Genomic DNA, 25004 nt, shown 5'->3' with positions numbered 1-25004 from the left:
CATCATCTTCTCACCCGTGCTGGAGCGGGATTGGACAGCTCTCATTCAAACAGATGTGACACGTGTTTGAGGAATGCAGTAATAAAATTCCAGCATAGCACGTTGCACAAATATGCAGGAAAATAAGGAAGGTTAACATGAGCTAGAGTTGCAGCCAGTATCTTATTGATCACATTTTTGCATTTTATAAGAAGAAACGCAGCGATTATTTATTGGAATTACTGCAAGCTAGGAGAAAAAAAAACACAACCATCCACGCTCACGTTCACACTTACAGTTTTGAGCTGCCAATGATCCGAGTGTAGTTTCCCAATTTAGGATCAATAAAGTTCAATCTAATCTAATCTAATCTAATCTAAATGTGCATGAAGGTCTGAACCGTGGAAGGGAAGCCGCACTATAAAATCCAAAATCCCACACATTCCTGGCTCTTGGTTGTGACTGACCCACAACCGTCTCACTCTTTGAGTACAGTGGTAACATTCGTGGGATTGCAATGGACGTCTTAAGTTTAAAATCGAAGTAACCTCGTCATTTATGATAAACCTGCTCTGTTCCGGGGGTCGGACGCCCTACAACTAAACACTAACGTGCAAGACAGTTGTGTGCGATTGTGTTTGAGGCCCCCAACCCCCCCCCCCCCCCCCTGCCCTGTCGATCTCCTCTGTCGCCGGCCACTGGGTCCGCTCTGTGCTTAACCGCCTTCATCTGGCCGCAGGGAGCTCCGCGTTCCTCGGGACGACGGTTCACGGCCGGGACAAAAGTCTGTGTGCGCTGGTGTTTCCACATACACAACACTGCGGCCGCGCTACAGCGCCGTGTCGTCTTAATTACAAAGTGGCACCACGGAGAGGAGCGCGAACTGTCTAAAAATAGGCCGAGATGTGACACGGTCTTGCGGTTTGCGGTGCACCTTTTTTTCCTCCCCCCGCTGCTCCGGGGGCTGGGAACTGAGCATCCCATCAGGGTCATTCGGAGTAACATGACTGGGCCGCCGAGGATTTATGCTTGACGCCAGCGCCGCTCAGATTCCTTCTGCCACATTCCAGCTTTTAAATTCAGAAGTCGACTTTTTTTCGTCCCCTCGCTAGCCTGTCATTATGTGACTTAAAGTGGTTTCCTAATTTATTGCACTTCAATTATGATTAAGTTTAACGTCGCGCTCTTTATTAACTCTGAGGAAATTATGCAGAAATTATGTCACCCAGAAACCGCAACCAGGGGGAGGAAAAGAGGCAGAAAAGAGCAGAAAGTCGGAGCGAAATTAAAAGATGTGAAAGTATTAATTCAAAACAGAGGGAGGGTAGAAAATGATGACTTTAGTGGTTTTAATCATGTGCTGCTGGAGTCGCAGAGATAAATGGAAGATGAATGAAAAACAAGCCTCGCTTTTTGCAGTGCACATCTGTTTTGAGTATTTATTCTGTTTTTAACAAGGTTTTACTCTCATCGGAGGAATTACCATTTATAGCCAACCTGACTGCACCTGCTGGCTGAAATAAGGCAGGAACTGGAATTAAAAGTCCATTGTTAAACCCACTTCCTGGGGCTCTATTCTGCACTCATCACTCCAGTGAGAGCAACATCCCACAATTAATTATCAAAAAACTAGGCAGATCTCCTTAAACAAGAATAGTTAGCCCTCTGTTTACAGCCTCCAGCGGTTATTCTGCTTTTATAAAAGGGGATAGAACAGGAAAGACAACATCAGGCAGCCGTGAGGTGGAAGCAACACGGTTGATTTGTTTTGTCGTAATCCACCGTGTGTTATCAGTGCTGTTTGTGACACCACACAGGACTGAGTTCCAGGAATGTTTCGAAATAGTGGAGAAGTTACAGTATGAGGAAGAAAGAGTTCATTTACAGGCAACAGACACACAATATGATAGTTTTAAAGTACCAGTGAGGCGACTCGTGGCACCTTTTCAAAACATGTTTTTATTTCCTGGGTTCTGTTCCTTTTTCAAGGTCCACCGACTATCAAACACTGAGTCCTCTTGATTCTAAGACCTGATGAAGACGAGAGCCCAGATTGCCGCTGGCTTTCCCTCCTGCGCACCTTCATCGTTAATTCGCTAAGGCCTCTAATGATTAACCCCCCCCCCCCCAAGTGTTCCCTTCTCCTTAAAATATTCCTTTTGCTCAGGAAAAAGAAAGGAAAAATCTCCGGTAGCGCCCGCCATCCGCGGAACTGTCAGCGGTCGTGAGCCGCGCGCGGCGTTCCATCAAATCTCGGCGCTGTCTGCGCGCATCACTCGCTTAGCGTGACGTGATGGCTGCCATGTCAGCAGCATGGCACGTCTCTGCTCTCCCTCCGCTCCTCTCTTTTCCCCGGGGTCGGCACAATACGAGGACCCATCTTCCATGACTGGCTGTAACCTTGCCACCAGCCCGGCTGCGCTTGTGTGTGTGTGTGTGTGTGTGTGTGTGTGTGTGTGTGTGTGTGTGTGTATCCCCACACCCCCCAACCTCTAAAGACTTGAACAATGATGACTCGAGCCACACAGAGCACACCTCAGGGGCAAATACAGTAGAAAATAAAAATAACAAGTGGATTTTTTTTTTTTTTTTTTGACTGCACTCAGATGTGAGACGAGGCAGGCTGGCACTGGGCTAAAAGCCTGAGCACCCACCCCACCCTTCCACCCCCCCTCATTAGATTAGGCTGTCTCGTGTTCAGGAAGTGCTGAAAGGCACTGCAGATTGTATCTGCGCGAAAAACGCTGTCCTTATGTCCACAGACAGTTGCCAGTCTCGGCCTTTTGAAATTCCAAAGTAGTTCTCAATCCGGTTAGCGCTCCATATCGCCGGCCGTCTCTTTGAGGCCCCTTCTGCTCCGGGCCCTTTATTGGAAAGGTTGGGTATCCTGTGCACCTGTGTCGGCATTTTCCGCTGCCGCTCATCTGCGCGCGGATGCCTCCTAAATTATTTATTTTCCTGACACCGCCATATGGCGCCGCGACTTGTTTGTCTTGGAGCGCTGCGGAGAAACGCGAAGAACCCGGAGCGGGTTTTACTTCTGCTGTGTGTGTGTGTGTGTGTGCATTGGGGGACCCTCATCAAACAATGTCTGTTTTCTGTTATTTCTTTCCTTTGGCTGGGTGGGCCTCCGTTGACGCAACCGTCTGCAACTCCCACAAGAGGGGGCGGAGATAACCATCCTAATTGGGCCAAAACGCGGGGATGTTTCGCGGGGAAAGGCTCGAATGACGGCTGGATGTTGGTTCCGTACGCCGCGAATGAGAAAAGTTGACAGGCTCCGGATATGAAGGAGAGAAGAAGAAGAAGAAGAAGAAGAAACGCTGGGGTCCTGATCTTCTTTCAAATGCCACAATTAATTGCAACTCCTCGTCCCCCCGGTGCGCCCGCAGATGAAATGTGCTCCTAAACTGCTCTGATTTGTGGGGGCAACCTCGCTGATTTTTATTTGCCACTGTTAACATTTTCACGCCTGCATTATGCATGGCGCTGCGGGGCCCGGGGGGGGTTTTGGGGTGGTGGTGGTGGTGGGGCGGGGGGGCCAACGCAGCAAACAAATGGCCCCGGGGAGCCGGGCGGAGACAGCCTCGGCAACACGCCTCAGCGCCGCCTCCAAACCATCCGCTGCCCCTCTGCTCCTCGAGCGCCGGCGCAGCGCGGCCACGGCTATCGACGTGGGTTAGCGCAGGTATCGGCGAAGCTGCCGCCTCCCGGCACACGATGGAGAGAGAGAGGAGAGAGGAGAGAGGAGAGAGGAGAGAGGAGAGAGAAGAGAGAAGAGAGAGCGCGAGGCCAGAGTTGGGCGGAATACGCTCATCTCTGTCTCCTCTAATCAACATTGAACGCGTGTCAGATGGAATACTTCTGTCTGGATAATTGAATGCGACCCCCCCCACCAGCGTCACCCCCTCACACCCCCCCACCGCCACCACTCCTTCAGCTCGTACTGGCTGAGGTCACTCTCGCTAGTTAATTCTGACATCCAAAGCAATGCGCTGCCGCTTCCTTTGTGTTTTGGGATTTTAATTCCTCATTGCAATAATCGGTGACTGATGGGAGCGCCGGCGCTTTGTGAAGCCGGCAAAATGACGGCGGCCTCTGCCACCCCCCAACCCCCGCCACCGACCCCCTCTCCGCCTCCTCCGCTCTCTGCAAACATGAAACAGAAACATGGGCCGGGCAGAAATGCGGATTCTCACATTAGAGGCGTAGCTGAGGCTGTGATTGGGGTTTGCTTGGCTGTTAGAGATGTGGAAGGAGCGGCCGTGGCCCCCGAGTCGTCCGCTGCCACGGCGCTGGCCCGCAGCCTTTCCCGCTTGGCAGGTCTTCGTCTCTCGTTCTCTTTTCACCTACGACTGCACTTGCAGTCGAAAAAGCAGCCGTCGTCGCTTTGCGGCGGCAGCGTGGCTCCAAACTCGAGCCTGTTGTACGTTTATCATCAAAACGCCGGGACCCTTTTTCAAACTGATAGCTTGCTGTTTTGACAGCGAAATCGCTTCTTCATTTTCATGTCATAAAGTTCACCACAAGGATGCAAGGATAGTCTCCTACTATTAAAAACGCTCTGCGTGGCATTAACGGTAACTAATGCACCAGGCAATGGAAAGAGGGCAGATATTGTTTTTTATGGCATGACCTTTGAGACGTTATTATTTTTGTGATGAATAACCGCTTGCTCGGAGCGCGAGCGTCGAGGAAGTTTCTTCCGAGGTGCGCAGTCATCGCCCCTGACACGGATAGAAAACAAAAGAAACATCCAGTTCGCCGGCGATGTGAACTGTGCTGTCAGTGGGATATGGAAAGTCTCCCCCAGCGGCTTGGAGAGTCGTGTTAAATAGGTAGCAACCAATTCATTAGGATGCCTTCCAGAGCATGAAAAATGACCTTTTCCCTCGTAATTGTGGCCCGAGTTCACAGATAGTTGACTGGAACCGGGAGCATACTGTACGCTGACAAGGATCACTGGAAACAATTAGCTCTGCAATTCACCAATCTGTCTGCAGCGGCTCTCTGAGCATGTTCCTTCTCCCAACACCCCCCAACAGTCCTCCCAGCAGCCCCCTGCTGAAATGCCAATCTGATTTATATACCTTAAGCGTGGCACACATCGTGAAAGATACGTTTTTTTCAATCAAGTGCATTGAACTTTGCTACTTTTGCATAATTGTGTCATTAGAAAGGGTAAACAGTGCAAAATGTGCGTGCAGGTGATAGAGTGTCCTCTCGCACGGTTGGGCCCCTGGTATTCCGCTCCCTGCGGTTATTTATGGGAAAAGGCAATGCTTGTATTTATAGCAAATTGAAATGCAACGTCATGATTTATTATGTAACTTTACTGTCATAGTGTTGAAATGTTGAAATGTATTTTTAGTCCAGACATCATTAGACCTCGTATTTCAAGGTTGGGAGTTGGCACCTGAGTGGCTGGCTGGCATTAGAGGTTGACCCATTCTTAAAGCTGATATCAATATAATGGTCAGCAGTATGAAGACGCAGACGATGGCCCTGATTTATCTGCACACTTCAAGCAATAACATCATAAACTTCTTTTTAAAAGGAGCGCATTTATGTTAAAAAAGCATGCTTCCTTAAATTTAGATAATATTTAATGATGTTTGGGCAGCACATTTCGACCTATTCCTTTTAAAAGTAATAACTTCCCTGTTACATAGGTATTAAAAATTCAAGACATTTTAAAAAACAGCCGTAACAAAACCAGAACATCAGCGTTATTCATCCCTTATTTCTTCAATCTTGATAAGTCAATGATGATGCCAGCAGAACCCCTATCAATATCCTAACTCTTAAGATACACAATTTATCTTCATGACATCGCATACGAACTCTCTGGGTTTTTCTGCAGTGTATTTTATTTCATAACACTCACCAGGCATGTAAATATTTTGTATTATATACGGTATGTAATATAGTGTATTCCCCATGTCCATGTGGTGGATGGCCCAAAGACTATTGAAAGCAGAGGCCCTAGAACAAAAGAACCAGGAAAGTTCCTCAGTGAACTTGGTTCTGTTGGTCACATTGTAAACTGGGCCAATCAGATTTCTCGAATCCCATCTGAGCCAGTTTAAAACGCCCCATGGCTTCACACTGGGAGCCGCAACCAGCCCGTCCACTGCGGCAGGTTCCTTCTTGAATGGTTCTGATTGGTCCAGTCCTATCTGAAACAGCTAAGAAAGGAGACAGCCGGAAGGTTTTCCAAGCGAACCTGCAGGACTTTGGATTTGAAGCGTTTATTAGAAGTGCCACAATGTTTGTTTATTTTCATTCTCTTTGGGGTGAAGGGAGCGTCTGTTGCAGAGATTATGCGGATTGTCAGGTGGCGCCAGTGGCTGATTTGTGGGTTTGGCCCCAGTGCTCTCTGCCTTGGGGGGCTCTTACAACACCTCTGAGTACAATCATTTGACCAAAAACCACAGATTCCAGTAAGCAGCAACATCTCGAAACCAGAGGATCTTCTCCTCCTCAGCAGCCCACCTGCCCTCCAATGCGCCACGTCTAACGTGTTGCATTTTATCTGCCATAAAGTGAAACGTTCTCGCGCCTCATTAATGCGCCGCCGGCGTGGTTGCCTCAACACCATCATGGGCCTGAAGTCTGAAAGTACGACGGTGCATTTACGCCACTTGTGGAACCCATCAAAAAGGCGTTTGTCGATATTTATGAACGTCTTTAGTGTCGCAACCTCGCCACGTTGAGCCGAGGTTGCGGCTCGGTTGAAAACGCCGAGATAGCGTCAGACTTTTTGGCCGACTTCATTGCAACGGCTCCCCCCACTGCTCCGCTTTGTTTTGATAAAGCAAATCTGGTTAAACCCAGCAAATATTTAAGGTATCTGCAAATGTGATGCACATCTGTCAAGCAGCCCGAGGGTGAGAACCAGCCCGTAACAATACAAATGCTGATCCGGGACTTCTCTGCGGCAAAATAAAATATGGCTCAAGTTTTCATTAAGGTGCTATTGATTAGCTTTTCCTTGCGATGAATTATAGACAACATTAAATAAAAGGGGAAATATTTTTATGACTTTGCTCAGGCCAGCAGTGGATCCCCCCTCTGCTGCCCTCTGCGCTCACCCTGACAGCCTTTGTTTTGTTTGTTTTTCTCCAGTTTCGTGTGGCTTTTGATTTAGACAAAAACATTTTTTTTTTTTTTTTTAACTGTAATTGCCTCTCCAATTTTTTGGAATAAGCGAAATGATTAAAAGTGCAGCTGATGGCAACAAAGTGTTTGAAATTTCCTTGAGTCTGGAATTTGAAACGCTGTCATGACATTGACAGAACTCTCAATAAAACGTCCCCCCCAAAAATTACCCAATTCTTTGGGCAACCCGGCATTCAGCAAGTTGTTGCATTTTTAAGGAATTTAGATGTTGGTTTTCTTCTGTTGTGCCAAGGCTTCTGCCAGTACTGACATTTCTCCTTTAATAACCTTCTGCTGAGGCATTTGAAGAAAGATAAAGTCTTTATTTACATTTGATTTAGTGCCTCTTTTTTGTACAATGCAGTACATGCTGTTACCTGAGCCTCGTGTTATGACATCAGCCACATAAAAGAGTGTCAGACTCCTGCATTTTTACAAGGTTTTATTATAAGTCACCAACCTTGGAGACACTGAACCTAGTGATTCATGTTTTGTTTAATGACAGTTTCTTTTTGTTGAGGTATTCGACTTCAAAAAAGCCCCAAAAAAACAAATCAAAAAGGTCTGACGTGGCAATGTTGGCTTTAACAAAAAGCTCATGATGTATCATCTATTGTTCACCTGGAGGGAAAATGAAGAACAAAAACCAGAAAAACATCCCCTCCTACATCACGTGCGCTTTCGCAGCAACGCACACAGTCACATTCTCTCGTCGCACACAATCTAAGTTTCGAGGTTTCACATGCAAATTGCTGTGGAAGGTGCAGACTGTTGGTGATGAGTGTTTTTATAAGACAATAATTATATCTCTCCATATCAACAATAGTTCAACCAGACCAGTCTGTCCTGTTCTGTGTTCGTGAGCATTTTTTTTTTGTTTCACTTAGAAATTTGTACCTTTATTGAATGGCACGGCCTGCCAGGCAAGCGTGTGTTCTCTGGGATTTCAAATGTTCGTTTTATTTTCAGGATCTTCACAGTTTACAGGCGCAATCTTTCATTCTGTTGGACTTGCTGTTTGTTACCAGTTACTGCTGCGGACATTATTTGCCATTATATGTTCAACTCAGGAGTGCCAACGTGACATGTGACACCTGTTGGCCACGGCTTGTATATGTTAACCCTTTAGTGGGCGACCGGCCTTGTGTGGAAAAGTCTACAGACTTATTACTGCATTCATTAATGATAAATATGCCGCCTATTGTTTCCCTGTCTGTGGTTACATAAAGAGTGTGACGTCTGTTGTGCTCTTTCTCAGTGACTTGCAGTGGTTAAGTGTCATAAGTTTCTCATACTTAACTTTTTTTGTGTGAGCAAGGAATTGTATCTTGAAATTTGTCTTTAAATATCCACAAGAAAACTCCCGGATTAAAATTTCAGATTCTATTAGATGGATATTCAACCTTTGTGTGGATTTTTATAGAGACATGAACTCTTTCAGGAAACACTGGGCTCATCGTTTCATTTCCTGGCCCACGCGGCCAGACGGTGCACTTTCACTTTTCGGACACGTCATCTTATCACAAGTATCATTTCATGCATGTCCGTGTTTTGGCTGAGAAGTTGAAAAAAAAAGTGCCGTGCTTGCTGCACCTATTGTGTGGAATTACCAGATGGCGCTCCGATGAACAATTTGTTGTCTTTTCTGCCGTGTTGAGGAGACGTTTCAAACTTGGCACGCAGAAAAAGCTTGCTGCTGTGTTCTGAGTGTGAAGTGCTGAAACATCTTGGAGTGACTTGACTTGACACACAGTATGGGGCGTCAGTAAATGCAAATATTGGCACATATAGACGAAACGTTATTTATGGCCGAACGATGCTGACTTGTGGGGATTTTTTTGTCTGCTCATTGTTTTCATCCTCTTAGCTCTTTTAAAGCGTCCCTCGCCAAGTGCTCATTAAAGTTCTCTGCGTTATTAAATGACAGAATTACCAGAAGGAGGATTTGTTGATTAAAATAAAGCAACACAGTTTTATACAAGTTGCCTATTTGTCAGGAAATCGGGAAATAAAGTGCCAAAGAAACGGTGGTAAAGTAAGTGACAGGGCCGGCGCACGTAGTTAATAGGAAATGTCTTGGATGTGACAGCGCTTTATTAAAGAACGCCATGACTGCTAGCTGCTTTTCAGCGCTCAGACTGCAGACACTTAGGGGCGCCAGGTGTTTTGCCCGAGATTTTTCCACAAGACAAATGGAAAAGTGCCATATCCTTGAAACATCCCATTAATATGTCTTATAAGTCTCACCGCGGCTCTGCGACCAAAAGCTCAGTTTTATTGTGGTTGTTGGCGTCAGGAATAGCTTCCAGTTTACGTTTTCAGGTAATTATAGCGCAGTGCACGCTGGAGTGGCACAAATTAGCACTTTGGGGGAAGAATCAGTTGGCCGGATGCCCATCACGGCCTGCACAGCCTGGACGGCGATAAACACATGAGCGCAAATGCTTGTAAATGCACCCTGAGTGTGCGTCAACATTTTACTGGAGGATGTGTCTTGACACCACTTGACTTTTATTCAAGACGGAATGTCGACCTTTCACTGTCTTTTCGCAGTTTCCCCGTAAAAAGGGAGCAGCTTTTGCGATGACCTTGCCATTTATTCATAAAATTCTTTTCTATTAATCTCACTTTTAAGCACGAGGCGAAAAACAACAACAACAGCACTCTTAGATTTACGGCAGGAAACGGCGAAGGAACGGAGGAGTCTTTTAAGGACAAAGCCCAGGTCGAGACCTGCGTCTGCGCTTGATGTGCGAGCTGTCGCGCCAGAGGTTTGATGTGGTCCGGGGAGTTTGTCTATCGCAGATGCCATGAAAGAGACTGGAAGCTGCGGCACAAAACACCCTGGAAGCTCACAGTAGGAGCAGTGTCGCTGTTCCGCGTTTGGAATTTCTTCCCTGAAAGGCTGATTGAAGTATCGGCATATTGCGGCCATATTTCTCCCCAACAGCGGTCGAGAGTTTGAAAGATTTGCACCAGGAAGGAGTGGGTAGGGGGGGGGCGGATGAGCTGACGGTTATCAAAGCCACATATATATTTTTGTCAAAAAACCTCTGAAGCTGTGCCATCCACTCGCTGACCCCCCCCACCTACCCGGAAACAAAGAGGAGCAGTCGGGATAGCTCTGCAGCGGAGCCACATCAGACGGTCGGCGTTAATGTGCACCGTGCACAGGCTGAGCGCGCGTGTGGGTGTGCGTCCACTAATCAATACAAGCCCCAGAAACACTATATGCGCAGTGTTTACATTACAATCATGCGGGAGAAAAATAACAATAAGTAATCTTATGTCATTTAGCCGTACTATGCAAAGTTAATGTAATCCTCTAATGTTTAGTGTAACGCATCAATCATGCAAAAATCTATTGTTGCATTAGCCTTGAAAGAACAATAATAATAAAAATGCTATAATGGTTTTAGCTTCCTCTCCATAAATCATGGGTGCAGACTTGGGAGGTGGGTGGGTGGGGTTGCGGGGGGGGGGGCACCTCAACTTCAGCCGCTTCAGCTCATCTGAGCCGTGGAATACTGATATGGTATCGAACAGTCAGCCGACTCGCCGTTTGGTCACTTACAACCCGGAGTGGCGTGAAATACTGTCGCGACATAGTCAGCCGCTTGCCGCTTGCCGCCGCCGCCGCCGCCGTGGAACAGAAGTTGACCCGACACCTCCGACAATGACATCAAGCGGGTTTCCTGCTCGATGGCCACTCAGCCCGCTGCCGTAAATCAACTGTAAATGCATAAAAACAAAGTGCGGCGGAGAGATTTACGGCAACGGCGCAAATCCTTTTAAACAAATATTACAACGGGACCAAAATTAGCTGCGGCGGCGGCGGCGGTGGCGCTACGTCCTAGATGTCGTCGCCGCCGCTCAGCTAGCAGGTCACGTGCACTTCCGTTTTTCATATTAAGGCTTGATTAATATCGCTCGAGTCTCCCCGCCCGCTCCGAGACAAGTTGCGTTTCAAGTTTGTGTCGGTGATGTATGAAGACGGCGCGCAGAGAATCAACACCTGATTGGAGAACAATGTTCTCTCCGGTGGTTAAGTAGCGCATTAGGCTACATGCACGAATGGAGAAAGCCTACAATCCGCTCTCCGCTAATGCATGATTATATAGTCATGGAGCCAAACACGTATGTACAGAGTGGATGGCTGAAGAGCACGGCTTTCAGATTTGATAAGTGGGAAGTGCATTTCTCGCCGCTGCGGCGTTTCAACCTGGGACCTTCGCAAGTGCTTCTGAGAGCTCTGCTTGAAGAGACTTTTTGATTTCACGGAGACTACGCTCCTTCCAAGAAGTGGGTGGAGGAGATAATTCTCCGCCCGAGATTGAAGGGGAGGAAAAGGACGGGAAAAATGGGGAGTTAATAAACCTTTTTAGTCGGCATAATGATTCATTTTGAACCTAAACTGAGCAGAGCAACAAAACAAATCATTTTTGGGCGAAGAATACATGTATTTTAATGCCCTCAAGCAAAACTAATTAAAGACGACACCTCATTTACATAAATAAGCATTATAATTTGCATGCCTGCGCAAGGGAATAGAGTCGGAAAAAGAAAGCAATGTTTCGCCGCCTGCTAATTTTATTTTACTCAGGGTTTAGGCTTAATAAAGATTCATTTTGGAGGGGAAAGGAAAATAATCAAAGAGGAAATTTGAACTATCTCCAAAGATGCAGCAGCCTCCGACTGAAAAGGCTCTTTCCGAGTCACCAGATGACTCCTAATCTGGAGTGGCACTTCCTGGCGCCGCTCCAACACCAACTCCTTGAGAGGTAAAAAAAAAAAAAAAAAGAAGGAGGAAAAAAAATTTAGAGCCCAATTTATTAGTATGCAGTTCTGGCATCGGGTGGAGAATTAATGGCGGTGACTGATAATGACTGTAATCGTGGCACAAATGGGGTGTTGAAATAGCAAACAACGGGCACAAGGCATGTAATGGGGATTTTATTAATTACCCAAGGTCCCTTGCATGAGCGGTCTCAGGGATTTACTGTGGCCATGCCAGCCGGTCGAGCGGGTCGGCCGGTCCAACCTGGCAGTGAAGGTGTCACCACCGCAAGGTGGTCGGGTGACGTGCCTTAAAAAAAAAAAAAACGACACCAAAAAAAACGGCTTACCATCTTTTATGTTACGTTAAAATGCTTTATTGGTGTGACTTGACTTGTTTGAGTTCACACCACCAGCAAGCAGAGTGCAGATTTTCTTATTTAGTGCGCATTTACTCGTATAAAAACAATGTAAAAGGGCAGAAACAAAGGCCGTAAATTTAGCGGGCCCCAGCGTTTTGATGAGGTGGTGTAGTGAAGGCACTCATCGGCGATGAAACAAGTTCCCTCTGCCTCCTCGCGCAGTTTCAGAAAACAAGAAGGGGGGAAAAAAAGAGAAGGAACTCGCCATATGGCGGTGGCGTCAGGTAGGATGGCCCATTCACACATCAACTCATCAACAAGAGAGGATTGATTAAAAGTCCTTTTTATTACTCGCTGCATCCTTAATGGACGCTAGACTTTCAAAATGGAAGAAACAATTAGAGTTTTACTGCTTTGTGGGCACTGCTGATTTATATAAATCACTGCACGGGTGTAAATTTTCCAATAAAAGAGCAAACCGCTCCCAGCATACATAATCAACGTGTACCTACCCCACACTCACGCAATCGCCTTAGATTGGTGGGACTCAAACGGCGACGCCGATTGAAGCACTCTCAATCTGAGGAGAGTGATTAGATGCTTGACGAGGGAACCTACTGGGACCCAGAGGACAAGAATGCACCGCTCTGTTGTTTTTGCTGTGGTTTATTGAGAGGCTTAACCCCTGACATCGCGGCTGGGATTTCAAAGAACCCATGGCGTTATGCGGAACGGACTTTAACAAAAACCAAACATGTCTTTCAGATCACCATCGGTTCTTAAAGCAGCTCTACGTAACTTTTTGACCATAAAATTATGATTCCAAACTCAGTGAAGCGGTAGATAAACGATTAATAGGTTCAATGGTGCCGCCTTGGCAGCGAGAGGGAGGTTGTGCCGGCTGTAACTGCACTGCGAAACTTTCAAGCGCGACCCGACACGCCGGACGAACCACTTTACGGCAACGTCACATGTTTATTTAGAGGCAGTCTTACATACGACTATTACGAATACATAAGATTGTAATATGACGGAATGGAAGCCAATTAGTAACCTCGATGAAAGACGAAGTACTAAAAGTGTTGAACGTTTGCTACGATGTTATTGTCGTAGCAAACTCGTAGCAAGCTCAAGTTACCTAGAGCTGCTTTAAGAATGCTGCAAACAGCTAAATACAATGCTTTTGGGTGATCCATCATGCAAAAGGCGCCCCCACTAACCCTAACCCTAACCCTAACCCCACACAAGCGGAAACCGTCTACTAAAACAACTAAAAGCAACAATGGCAAACAGAAGAACTACAACGTAATCCCTCACTTAAAGAGAGCAAAACTGGGCAGTGCCGTGATGAGAAATGCACAATAGAAAAAAAATAAATGGCACACCCTGTCCCATAGTCAGTCTGAAATAGGTATTTTACAATTGAATGCAAAAACAATCACAGCAATACTCCACCCAGAGTTTCTGTCGTGGCAGAGAATGGCGCCCTACTTATTAAAGGGGTGACGTCTTTCACTGGAGAAATATGATGAGAAACCATCAGCTGATGGCAGTGTGCGTGTGTGTGTGTGTCCTAGTTTAATAGATAATTATCATTTTATCATGTTAGTTTCAAACGTTGAGTCAAAAGTGGCAAATGTCCCTTTTGTCCAAACAGAAGGAGCTGGGACCCTCCGATAGTAGGACGACTCACCCTGATTCGCACTTAACACCCAGAGATCAGACTTATTCAAATGTGTGCTCACACACAGTGAATTGAGGCATCTGGGTCTCATTTGAGGGAGTAAAACGCTGGTGGGCAGAGTTTAACATCAGCGATAAAAGCATGAATGAAACGGTCAGAACAAATCTGCTGTGGCAACACACTTTGGTAAAAACCTCATTTAGCTCGACTGTCTTCACAGAAACCTGCTTCACACGTGGTTTTAGCCCAGAGAGACTTTTGGTCTTCAATCAATGTGAATCTTTGTTCAGTTTTTATTATATTGGATTGACGGTGATGTATCTGCATTCTTTTGAATTAAAAAAAATTTTTTTTTGCCCCAGTCATGTCGGGTGACGGAGGTGTGTGCACATTGTGCCGTGCTTATAAGCTGGCCCGAGGGCAGGCGTAATGTAACCTCAGCGAAATCTGACTATTCAGCTTCACGTTTGCCCGTTTGGTCTTGCGCTTCTTTTAAACAAATGGCAGCGCGTTTCCTGCCAAAGCCTCCCAGATTACAGGACGTTCGCCCGAGCGCCTCTCAGCCGCCTTCGCTTTCAATTCCAGCATCGTCCGACAGCGCTGGGGAAACGTCCCCTCTGAACTCCGGCGTGCTGCTACCGTGCAGCGTCGTTTTCTCTCAGAAATTCCCCTCCTCCCCCACCGGCCCAGTCACTGAACGGTTAACACCTCCCTCTGTCTGAGATTGTTGTTTTATCACCCAAATCAAAATATGCACTTTTGTCAGAGCCTCCCCTCGCTCACATGTCCCGACACGGCTCTCACGAGCGGCTTGGCTGCGCGCTGTGTTTACAGTCGTGGCGTGAGCTCCGGCACGCCGTGTTTTTATTTAGACGCAGGTTTTAAGGGGATTATGTCAAAAAAAAAAGAAAAAAAAAAGAAGTGTTTCCTCGCGGTTAAGTAGACAAAGTGCGTATCAGGGCGGCTCGCGAGCAAAAGAAAGAAAGAAAGAAAGAGAGGAGAATCGCGGCAGAGTTTGGAGCCTCTGGATATTATGCTATGACATTATGACCATTATATTTTTATTACGCTGTTGCCCAGATTGGCCCACAGGAAGTCGTCTGCCCGGCTGCTCAAAGTGTACCTTTTTTTTTTTTTTTTAAATCACCAATTTTTCCACCTTGCACTGGTTATTTGTTGTTGTTGTTGTTGTTGTTGTCCCTTTAAAAGTTTCTTTTCCGCCCCAGAAGCAGTTGTCACCTGAGTGGAAAATACCAGTTTGAGGCAAATAGCAGAAAGCACACATCACGTTTCCTTGTGAAATACCGATCTTCCTCAAGCTTTTGTTTTTCACCTCAAGTACCTGTCCCATGGGTGTGTGCACATTTTTTCCCTCTCCAGCCGTGAAGTCATGTGTGAGAAATGTATTTAAAAACAGTCGTGCCATAACATATCAAAACCTGCTTTTGCGTAATGATGGAGATATTTTATAAAGTATCGGCGCCGTCTGCGTCAACACGCAGGCCCCCCCGCCTCTCCCCCCTGTCTCTCTTTCTCTCTCTCCCTCTGTTTGTTTGTTGTTTTGTCAATTTTTTTTTCGTTTTCCTGTCCTGCCTCTGAGGTGAGACAAAGACGCACAAACTAAAGTTAGCAGCATTCCTTGGCAGTGACACACACACACACACACACACACACACACACACACACACACACACGCACAGCCACTATTATCGAATTGCTCTCTTTTTTTTTGAACACACCAAAAAGACACAAAGGGCTGAACCAGATGTGCAGGTTCTGATGTGAGAACAGAGAGCGACGGGGAGGAAGTGTACAAAGGTTAAAGGGTGCAAGTTTCTATGAGTGTTTGAGCATTTCGTGGAAGATGAAGCGTATTTGATTTTGATTTTGTCTATGAGCTCTCGCGCACGCCGACAATCACTCAAAGCACCTGCGTGCTTCCTCAGCTTGTCGAACAGAATTCTAAAAGCAATGTTATAAAACCAAAATCTAACATAAAAGCGGCGCTGTATAATGTTTAAAACCATATTCAAGAAAGACACGACTCCACAAAACAAGACTTGGTAAAAGGTCTCAGTCAACCCCCTTCTCCTTCCAACACTGATTCCACTTTGAAGGTTACTGTAGGTGCAAAAAGAGCCCAAGGTGTGTCGTAGTTCAAGTCTGGCAGTTTTTTTTTTTTTTCTTTGTCTGTCACCGTTTCTCCTTCCTCCTTCCTCAACACGAGGAAAAAAAACCTTCCACACGTCAAATTTTTAAACCCACTGGATCAGCAGTGATTTATAAAAAAAAAACCTGGCCGCACGTCGACACCCGTGGTGCGTTGCTCTCAAAGTAGGTCTGCACACTGGAGCGCAGCGCAAAGGAATGTGGGCACACAATGGTCGTGTTTTAACACTTTTACATTTCGTCTTTTCCTCAAAAAAAATCACAGGCAGTGCTTTAATTTCCAAATGCCATTTTTCTTAGAACCCTCCCCAACCACACACAGTAAAAAATAAATAAAAAAGCAGATTCTGATTTCATCATGAGCTGTCAATCCAATAAAAAGTTCCTCTTGGAGAAAATGAACCCTAGGTGTGTGAGCAGGCTGCAGACCTGCAAACACCCCCAGTCGCCGGTGGATGAAGTGGGATGCGGCTGCAAAGAGGCGCGCCGGGCTTCCAGAGGTGTCTCAGACGGGCGCGTTGCCTCACCTGGTCGGCTGTTTACCTCAGATGGTGGGATTAGGAGGCAGCCGTGCGGAAGATGTGGCTCTAATCCTGCCGTGCCTTCGCCGGGAACTCAGACACGGGTCCCTCCGCAGTGCCGGCGCCCTGCAGGAGCGGCAGAGAAATATCAACAGCGGCTTTTCACCGAGCGATGCCACAGTGTTTTGCCTGGATTGCAGGTGTATTTTGCGACACTCCCCTGTCTGGCTGCCGCCTCCCAGCGCCTCTTTATCTCGGCTCCTGAAAACTTCTGATCACCATATGACCAGAAAGTTATCTCGGTCAAACGTTCCCAAACGTTCCCAAAAAGCATGGATGTTTCTTATTGAGTGCTAAACAATAAAGGTCTAAGATCTAAATTTCTTACAAACTGATTAAATATCAATCATAATCCATTTAAATGTCCCTTTTATGACTAAAACGCGCCGCCTTGTCTTTGCGTTTCGATGACCGGCCCTCGGCGTTGCCGCAGCTAGCAAGAGCAAAACTCTTATTTATCCAATGTGCTGATAATTAAGCCGTTCTAATTAGTGACATAATTGGAAAGCTAATTAGCAATAGTAATAGTTATGTGTTTAATACCTTTTCTCTTAAGTTATCAGCCTCATTCAAATTGGTAATTAGCAGCAATAAGAATTTCATACTTTTGTCCCGATTCATTTTGGTCACCAATTACGGAGCCGCTTTAATGAATCACCGGCGGCCTGGTTGAAACTTTGCCGCTCGAACACCGGCTACACCGTGGTTGTCATTGATCTGAGTGTCACGTTTGAAGATCCTGATAGTCCTCCTTCCTTCAGCTTGAACTGATGTTAGTCAATGGTGTGATTTGCTCCTTTCACACAGTCACCTGACTGATAAAAACATGGTTAGGAGTCTTTGTCGTTTCCCTTTTTTGATTTAACTCGTATAAATGTTATTTTTCAGTCTCCTTATTTTGCAGAAAAACAAAATGTGATGGAAAACTTGTCTCTCTTGTCCATGCACAGAATTCAGAGGGCCGCGGAGCGAAGATCAGCCGGCAGTGAAAACCTCCCGAGCGGCTTCCAGCACGTGGTTCTTCGACGCGGAAGGTGAGTCTGACTCTAAATCTCTGTGCTCATAAAAGGCCTCGGCAGTAACATTAGAAATACTCACAACCTTGATTCAATTAGTGTCAAATAGAGTTGGGATGAAAATTGGTTTTACGCTTCCAATTTTCTGTTCCTGTCAGCGAATTCTCGACATTCTTTTTTTTACCCGCAAAAAACACAGAATTGCCGCTGCTAGCGCGTGGTATCGGTGTCTCCGCGCCGTGTCGAAGTTGTACCTCGGTTACGAGGAACAACTTAATTGTCTCAAACACGCACACTGGCAGCATGATACCCCAAGGCCTAGATTAATTAAGCTATGAAAACCCACGAGCAGAGAGCATCCGACAGGTGCCTGTTTGCCTTGGTGTGGGACTTGTTTTTGGCAGTGGTGCGGTGGCTCATTATAAATCCATAATTAAGTTACGATTTTATTTGCTTTTTTTCCCCTCATTTTTTCCCCCACCCCCAAACTTCCCGTCATCGGGGATCAACACGGCTTAAAATGCCATTCTGCTAAGTGCACTCTTGGCGACGTGGATATTTTTCCGTTTCCGTGTCTGTATTTGCTTCCTCTTGGAACTCGCTGGCTGATCTCCTCCCCGCCCCCCTCCGCGTCCTACAGGTGTTCGTGTTTTCAAGTAGCTGCCGTGGCGCGGCGCGTAATTCGCGAAATCTCCCGATTTGGTCTTAATCCAAAACAAGCTGATTTACAACCTTCTCCCTCCCCCTCTCGCTCTCTCCCCCTCCCTCCCTCCGTATCTCGGCACTAAAACAAACACTGCGCCCCCCGCTGTCTGGAGGGGATGGTCCTCGGAACCCCCGCCGCTCGGCTCATCCCGCGCCAGCCCGCGCTGGCAGCGCTAAGTGAGTGCGACGGAGCACTCAGGGCAGCGGCTGTTATTTGGAGTCACCTGCCAGCAAAAGAGGGGGAGGGCGGTGACGAGCAGCGGGGGGAGAGAATTCCCCACCCCCAACCCCCCCAACCCCCCCCACCCGCCCGCAGGGTGGTCAGGCTGAGCGAGAGTCACCGGCGAGGCGGAAACGTTTGCCAAGTAGCTCGCGCAAGCTAACAATGTGGCCTGTGGAGGGGCGGGCCGGGGGAGGAAATTGGGGTTAACAGCATCGTTACATATTAAACAGGGCTCATCTGTGCACGTAGGGGGTGGAAGGAATCCTCTTATAATAAGCGAGCAAGTTATTCATTCAGTAATGAAATCTGTGGAAAAAAAAAAAAAAATTGAATGATAAGTTTTAGCGGTCGCACGGGCTGCACAAGTCATTTACCAGTGATGTGTGTCGGAAGTCAATGTCCTGAGCAGTCCTGGGAATCAGCTCTTTGTGATGTCACATAGGGCACTCTCACCTAACTGCTGGAGACAAATACAGACTTCTAAAAAAAAGTTCTATTTTTTTTTTTTTTTTGAAAGAAAAGAAACAGCAGCACCTGTATTCACATCTGTACATGATGTCAAACCAGAGTGTTTCCACTTGTTTATCAAACACACCACAGCATTAACTGGCCAAATTGTTTTCTAGCAAAGTCTCTGTTCAGTCAGTGAACTCCTTTAATGCACACTAATGAGATTTGTCCATCCTTTACATCTTTTCCTTACTGCACTTTTAAAAAAAATAAAAAATAAAAAAATTGGAATGGATTTGCCAAAATCAAAGTTCATGAAATTAGCCAAAGGGGGTGGAAACCCCTCTCTGCCCCAGCCAGGCCTTTTTTTCTTCCTTAATTACCAGTGTTGTTGGGATTACTCCATAAAAGTAATGCAACTACTGATTACTCCTTAATCAAGTAATCTAATTACTTCTTTAACTACTTTGTTTCATAAGTAATCAATTATCAATTACTAACTACTTCAGTTAAGCAAGATAAAGTGACAGTTGCTCAGTGCTTTGGAATGAACTTTTTTCAAGGGCAAATTTTGCAATTTCAAATATTGCCGCTGTCCTCTTAACATGAATGAAAGTTTGCTCTCCGAACGCAAACTGCACTGCACTGTACAGCACTGGTGCCTCTTGCACAGATTCCGGAAAAGTAACAAAATCGTTACTTGATAAAGTAATTATGATATAAATACCAGTTTTGCCACAGTAATCCGGTTACATTACTCTGTTACTCAAAACGTAGTGTAATTACAGTAGTGGATTACTTAGTAATAGATTACTTCCTAACACTGTTAATTAATTGCTCATGTGTGGCTGCTCTGCTGGAGTGAGGAATGGAAAAGCTGATATAAAGTGGGACCTTTAAATGTTTTATGTATTTTTTTCCCCCAAGTTATGAGAAACTGAAATGACTAACCCCCCCCCCCCACCCACACACACCACCCCCCTACACCACCTCGCCCCCCAACACACACATACACACTCCTTTGCTGTCCCTGTCATGAGCGTTTTCAGCGGTGCTCCAGCCTCACGTTGTATTACAGGTTCCTATGTTGCTTTTCACAGCCGTAGCGAGACCTTGTAGCGAATCTCAACTCTTCCCTTCACCCCCCACCCTCACCACCACCCCCCCCCGAGGGGAGAGACGCCTTCTACGTGTTGTAATAAGGGTAGCTGATATAATGAAGGTCATTGTAATCACAGCTAATGTGCCAAGGAGTCAAGACACTGTAGCTCTATTTGCCGGCAAGGCCCGGCATTTGGTACCCGAGGGGATGGGCCTGATAGCGTTATCTTTGCTAACCTGACTCTAATACAGGCCTCGCGCTGATGTTTGTGTCGGTGTCGGAGCTGAACTTTTCCCAGTGATCCCCTCCATGCCCGGATGGTGCACGGATTGGTCTTCGCTCGGCACCGTCCCGGCTAAATCCCATCCCAAGGTGTTTGACTTGCGTATTTAAAGAGGTGCGCTCCATCTTCTCCCTGCCCCTGCCCCCACCGCCCTCCCTCCAACTTGGAAAAAAACAAAAAAACAAAAGCAAAAGAAAAAAGCCCAACAACAACCAGACTGGGCTGGCACAGGCTGCAAGTGAACGTGCCTGACGTGGAAACACTACATGGGAGCTGCTAAGGACTGGCTGGTAAGAGATGACCTCTAAATCTAATCCCGTCCCTCGGGATATGCAAATGTCCTCGGCTCAAATTTGATTTGTTTTTGTCAGTTCAGGACATGGCGCTTGGCAGTTTGTTTACAACTGTTATCAAGTGTGGTGCCATAAAAACAAAACAAAGCAAAACTTTGGCTCGCTCCCAGTTTAAAGGTCCCTTATTATAGCCACTCCCACATCTTAAGTTTTCATATCGGACTCTGGTGGAGCGGCCTTGCCTGATAAATAATAATAATAATAAAAAAAATAACAACTAAACAGAAACTATAGGTCTTCAGCCTTTAAGACCTTTAAGTCCTCATCAGGCTATGTTGTATTAATGAACGATGTGCCTTTAAATTTCAGATTTCAGAATTTTGTTAATTTCTTCCTTCTGTTGGCCAACACATAGTAGAGGTTTGCTATCCAAAGTGGCACTAATCATGCTATAATGTGGATCAGCATCAAGTGGAACCACTGTCTACATGTACTACATGTCAACAGTGATTTTGCTGCCTTTTTTCTTTTTTCGAAAGAAGTACCTAATGAATTCATCACAAGTCAGATGACCAGTGAATGACTTTGTGTGTGTCGGGAATTTCTAAGCCCATTAACTCCACTGCTGAACTGCTCCCAGGTGGGGGATCCTCAGCACAACTGAGAAGTCAATCAACATTCCCCCCATTTTAATATTTGCCTTTTTTATTGCCCTGCTTTTTTACGAAGGACTTCAAAGGATTTCTCCCCCTGTTCTTCTGAGCCATCTACGTGTAAAAAGAAAAAAAAAAAAAATTAAATAAATAATAATTAAAAAAAAACAACCCACTAGCGATATCTAACCCCGCACAAGTCCCCTGGTCCCATCATTCAAACTTCCAAGCCCCTCTTTGTGGCTTCCTAGAGGACCACGGTGAAATGATCTCTTTTGTTTCGCATCATTAGTTCCATCTGTTGTGCGAGCAGGCCTGTCTGTTCCGGAGCATGGCAACGTGATGGTCGCCAGGGGCGATTGGAGACGCCGCCGTCCCGGTGGCTTGTGGCCCGACCTCCGCCATCATCATTGCCTCGTCCGTGATCCCCATGGCACCCTCGCCGCGCTGTTTTTACTTATTTATTCATACATCTGGGAGAAATGGAGGCGCGCGTGTGCTCATGTGCATGAAATGAAGCTAAATTAGTTGCCTGTAAAAAAAAAAAAAAAAAAAAGGAAAAAAAAGAAAAATGGAATTTTTGCTGGGGCCCTTCAGCTTCGGTTGTGAGTCCCTGTACCTGAGCCACCCTGTGTGTCCACCCTGGGCCTCAAAGCCTCCTTCCAACCGGTCACGTTTGTTTACTCTTTTCCGTGCAGTTGGGAGCAAACGATGCGCCAGACAGATGTAGCATTTTTTCCCCCCCGCACAACAAGGAAATATTTTATTCATGATTTACATGAATGATGAATCTTCAGAAAGTCTTTGCGCTGATGGGCATACACAAATTTACATCTGTCTTCCTCAGAATAATTGATTGCGCGCCAAAACACTGGGGACTTGGGCTCGGATGCTCCCCCCCCACCTCCACCCCTCCTTCTTGCCCACCCCCCTACTTTACCTGATCTAATTACCTGTTTTTTTTTAAGGCGAAGCGACTGGATTGACAGCAAGGACAACGTCCAAACGTCTCGACGTGGAGGAAAAAAACAAAAAAACAAAAAAAAAATCTCACTGGAAAAACCTGCAATCCCGACCGTCCCCGACCGTCGGTGGGTGGGTGGGTGGGCGGGAGGGTGGGTGGGGTAGGGACACGGCCTTGCGTCCTAATTAGAATTCGTAATTCCCAAATGAAGATTTCCATAATGTCTCCCGGGTGAATTGCTGTGGCCTTATCGCCGCAGTGCGAGCGCGGCGGCACAAGGGCATCTGTGTGCATGTCAATGCCGGAGATCAGCGGATCATTTTCATTGAAGACGGAGCCATCAAAGGTCACAGCCATCCCGGTGACCTAACCTTGCAATGCAACACCTGGGTGTAAAAGTGGACTCATCCTATCTCGCCGGGATGGGTGTAATGTACCTCTAATGTATAAAGTGCGGAAATAAAATAAGAGTTATAGGCCGGCGCGGGAGGTTGAGCGCCGGCTGCGGGCTGCTGGAAACTCTATAGGCTGAAATGGCTATGTTGGTATCACCCGAGGTGACAGTCTATTGCCAGAGTGCTGTATTTGTTGGAACCATTATGAAATAACGCGGGCGAAAAAAGGGCCAATACTGGGTTTGAATTGATTCCTGGAAAAACTCCTGAAGTGAATATGCTTTCATTTTGATAGTGTTAGCGAGGACAAAGTGTGTTGTGTCAGTTTCACCCCGCCATTACTTTGCTCCATTAGGGCCAAACCCGCTGATTTTATTTTCGGCCCAGTCTATTTTCTGTGATAAAATGAAAATCGCAGGGCTTTATTAAGTCTGAGTGACACCCAAAGCTGAGAGCCGACAGGAAAATAAGTCATGTGGGATCTGGTTTCAGTTCATTTTTGCTCAATTCCCATCTTCCTGATCAAATACTGCACTTTCCAGTAGAGGCCTAATGGGAGTGTCAAGTTCACACAGACTCTCTCTCTCTCTCTCTCTCTCTCTCTCCTCGTTCGACTCCATTACCTGATAACGGCGCCAGTTTGCCACTTATTTGCACAGTGCAGTCAAGCCGTGCTCGTGTGCATTTTGTGGGGAGGCTGTAATTGAAGCTGTATCGAGGTCGACCCCCCCCCCCCCAGCCCCCATCACCATCCCCCCCATCACCATCCCTCCCTCCACCCCTCCTCCTTTTTTGTTATTAATTTCGACAAATCTTGCACGCATGTGTGTTCCAGTCGCTCTTGGGCAGCGACCCATCTCATCTTCTTTCTTGTGGTCTGACTGTTTGAACTGCTCTGTCTCTCTCTCTCTCTGTCTCTCTCTCTCTCCGTCTCTCTGTCTCTCTCTCTCTCTCTCTCCGTCTCTCTGTCTCTCTCTCTCTCTCTCCGTCTCTCTCTCTCTCTGTCTCTCTCTCTCTCCGTCTCTCTGTCTCTCTCTCTCTCTCTCTCCGTCTCTCTCTCTCTCTGTCTCTCTCTCTCCGTCTCTCTGTCTCTCTCTCTCTCTCTCTCCGTCTCTCTCTCTCTCTGTCTCTCTCTCTCTCTCTCCGTCTCTGTCTCTCTCTCTCTGTCTCTCTCTCTCTCTCTCTCTCTCTCTCTCTCTCTCTCTCTTCCTCCACAAATGCAGGCTCCTCTTTAAGCCAAACAAACATGACCACTGCTGTCTCGGGTTCAGGCCCTTTCAAACAACCTTTCAATAAAACAAGCTCAGCTGTGAGACATACAGGATCTCTCCCGCTGGGCAGCCCCGCTGAAAAATACCCTCCCTCCTGTTTCAAAGCCACCAGCTTTTGGTTCCCCCAGGAGGGGCAGCATTATCCTGCGGGGTTTATTTAAACTCGCCGCTAAGGTCTTCCCTTTTCCTTTTTCCTCCTCCCCCCCCCTCACCCCCCCGTTCTTTTAAGCATGCGGCGGGCCGTGCTGACATTTAGAAGAAATTTGCCACATGTGAAACGGATTTTATTTAGCGTATTGATCCAAATTTTATGACTAACGTCAGCGACGTCCCGGAGAGGATGGCAGGTGGGTGGGTGGGTGGGGGGGGGGGGGGCTGCGGGGGCGGGCGGGCGGGCCACATCAGCGCGGGAGTGATGGATGCTCAGAGGCCTGCCACAGTCTCTTTTTTTTTCTTTCTTTTAAGCACTTTGCCAGTGACGGTGCGCTAAGAGGCGAGAGGGGAAGGTTGGGAAAGGAATAATACAAATGAGGAGCGCCGGCAAATCCATCCTTTGCAGCCTCCACTGCGGAGTCTCTGCCATGTTTTTATTGACCTTTTCTTCTTTATTTCTACCTACAGTCTCAGTTGTGCCGCTCAGATAAAAGCCTCTCTGGCTTTCGTCGCGGGACGGGAAACATTCTTTCTCCGGATGGTCTTTTGTTATATCTATTTTATCGCCTATAGCGCTTTTTTTCCTTCTTCTTCTTCTTTTTTTTTTTTTTACCCTTTCTTAAATCTGCTTAATCAGCCTCTTCAATTGTTAAACTGGTCAGTCTCGCCGCGTTTCACTTCTGCGCTAACGTGGAGTCGGGAGGACCAGCACACTTTGGCCAAGGCATTACCGCACCATTAACCGCCCCCCCGCTCCCCGCCCCCCGCCCCGCACCACCACCCC

The 25004-nt window shown here is 46.7% G+C and overlaps 1 protein-coding gene across 2 annotated transcripts in view; it reads left to right on the top strand.

The window, feature by feature from the left end:
- Positions 1-25004, top strand: part of casz1 (castor zinc finger 1) — a 175142-nt gene that overhangs the window by 13813 nt on the left and 136325 nt on the right. For both annotated transcript variants that reach the window (XM_076041835.1, XM_076041834.1), the window contains one exon: positions 17663-17746. The gene's annotated coding sequence lies outside the window, so the exon portion shown is untranslated. The remainder of the gene's footprint in view (positions 1-17662; positions 17747-25004) is intronic.

This window comes from Nelusetta ayraudi, unplaced genomic scaffold, assembly GCF_046127955.1.
Source record: "Nelusetta ayraudi isolate G7.1 ecotype Tasmania unplaced genomic scaffold, CSIRO-AGI_Nayr_v1 ptg000070l, whole genome shotgun sequence".
NCBI classification, from domain to species: Eukaryota; Metazoa; Chordata; class Actinopteri; order Tetraodontiformes; family Monacanthidae; genus Nelusetta; species Nelusetta ayraudi.
The sequence above is the reverse complement of the archived record's forward strand: the minus strand, read 5'-3'. Positions and strand labels throughout refer to the sequence as shown.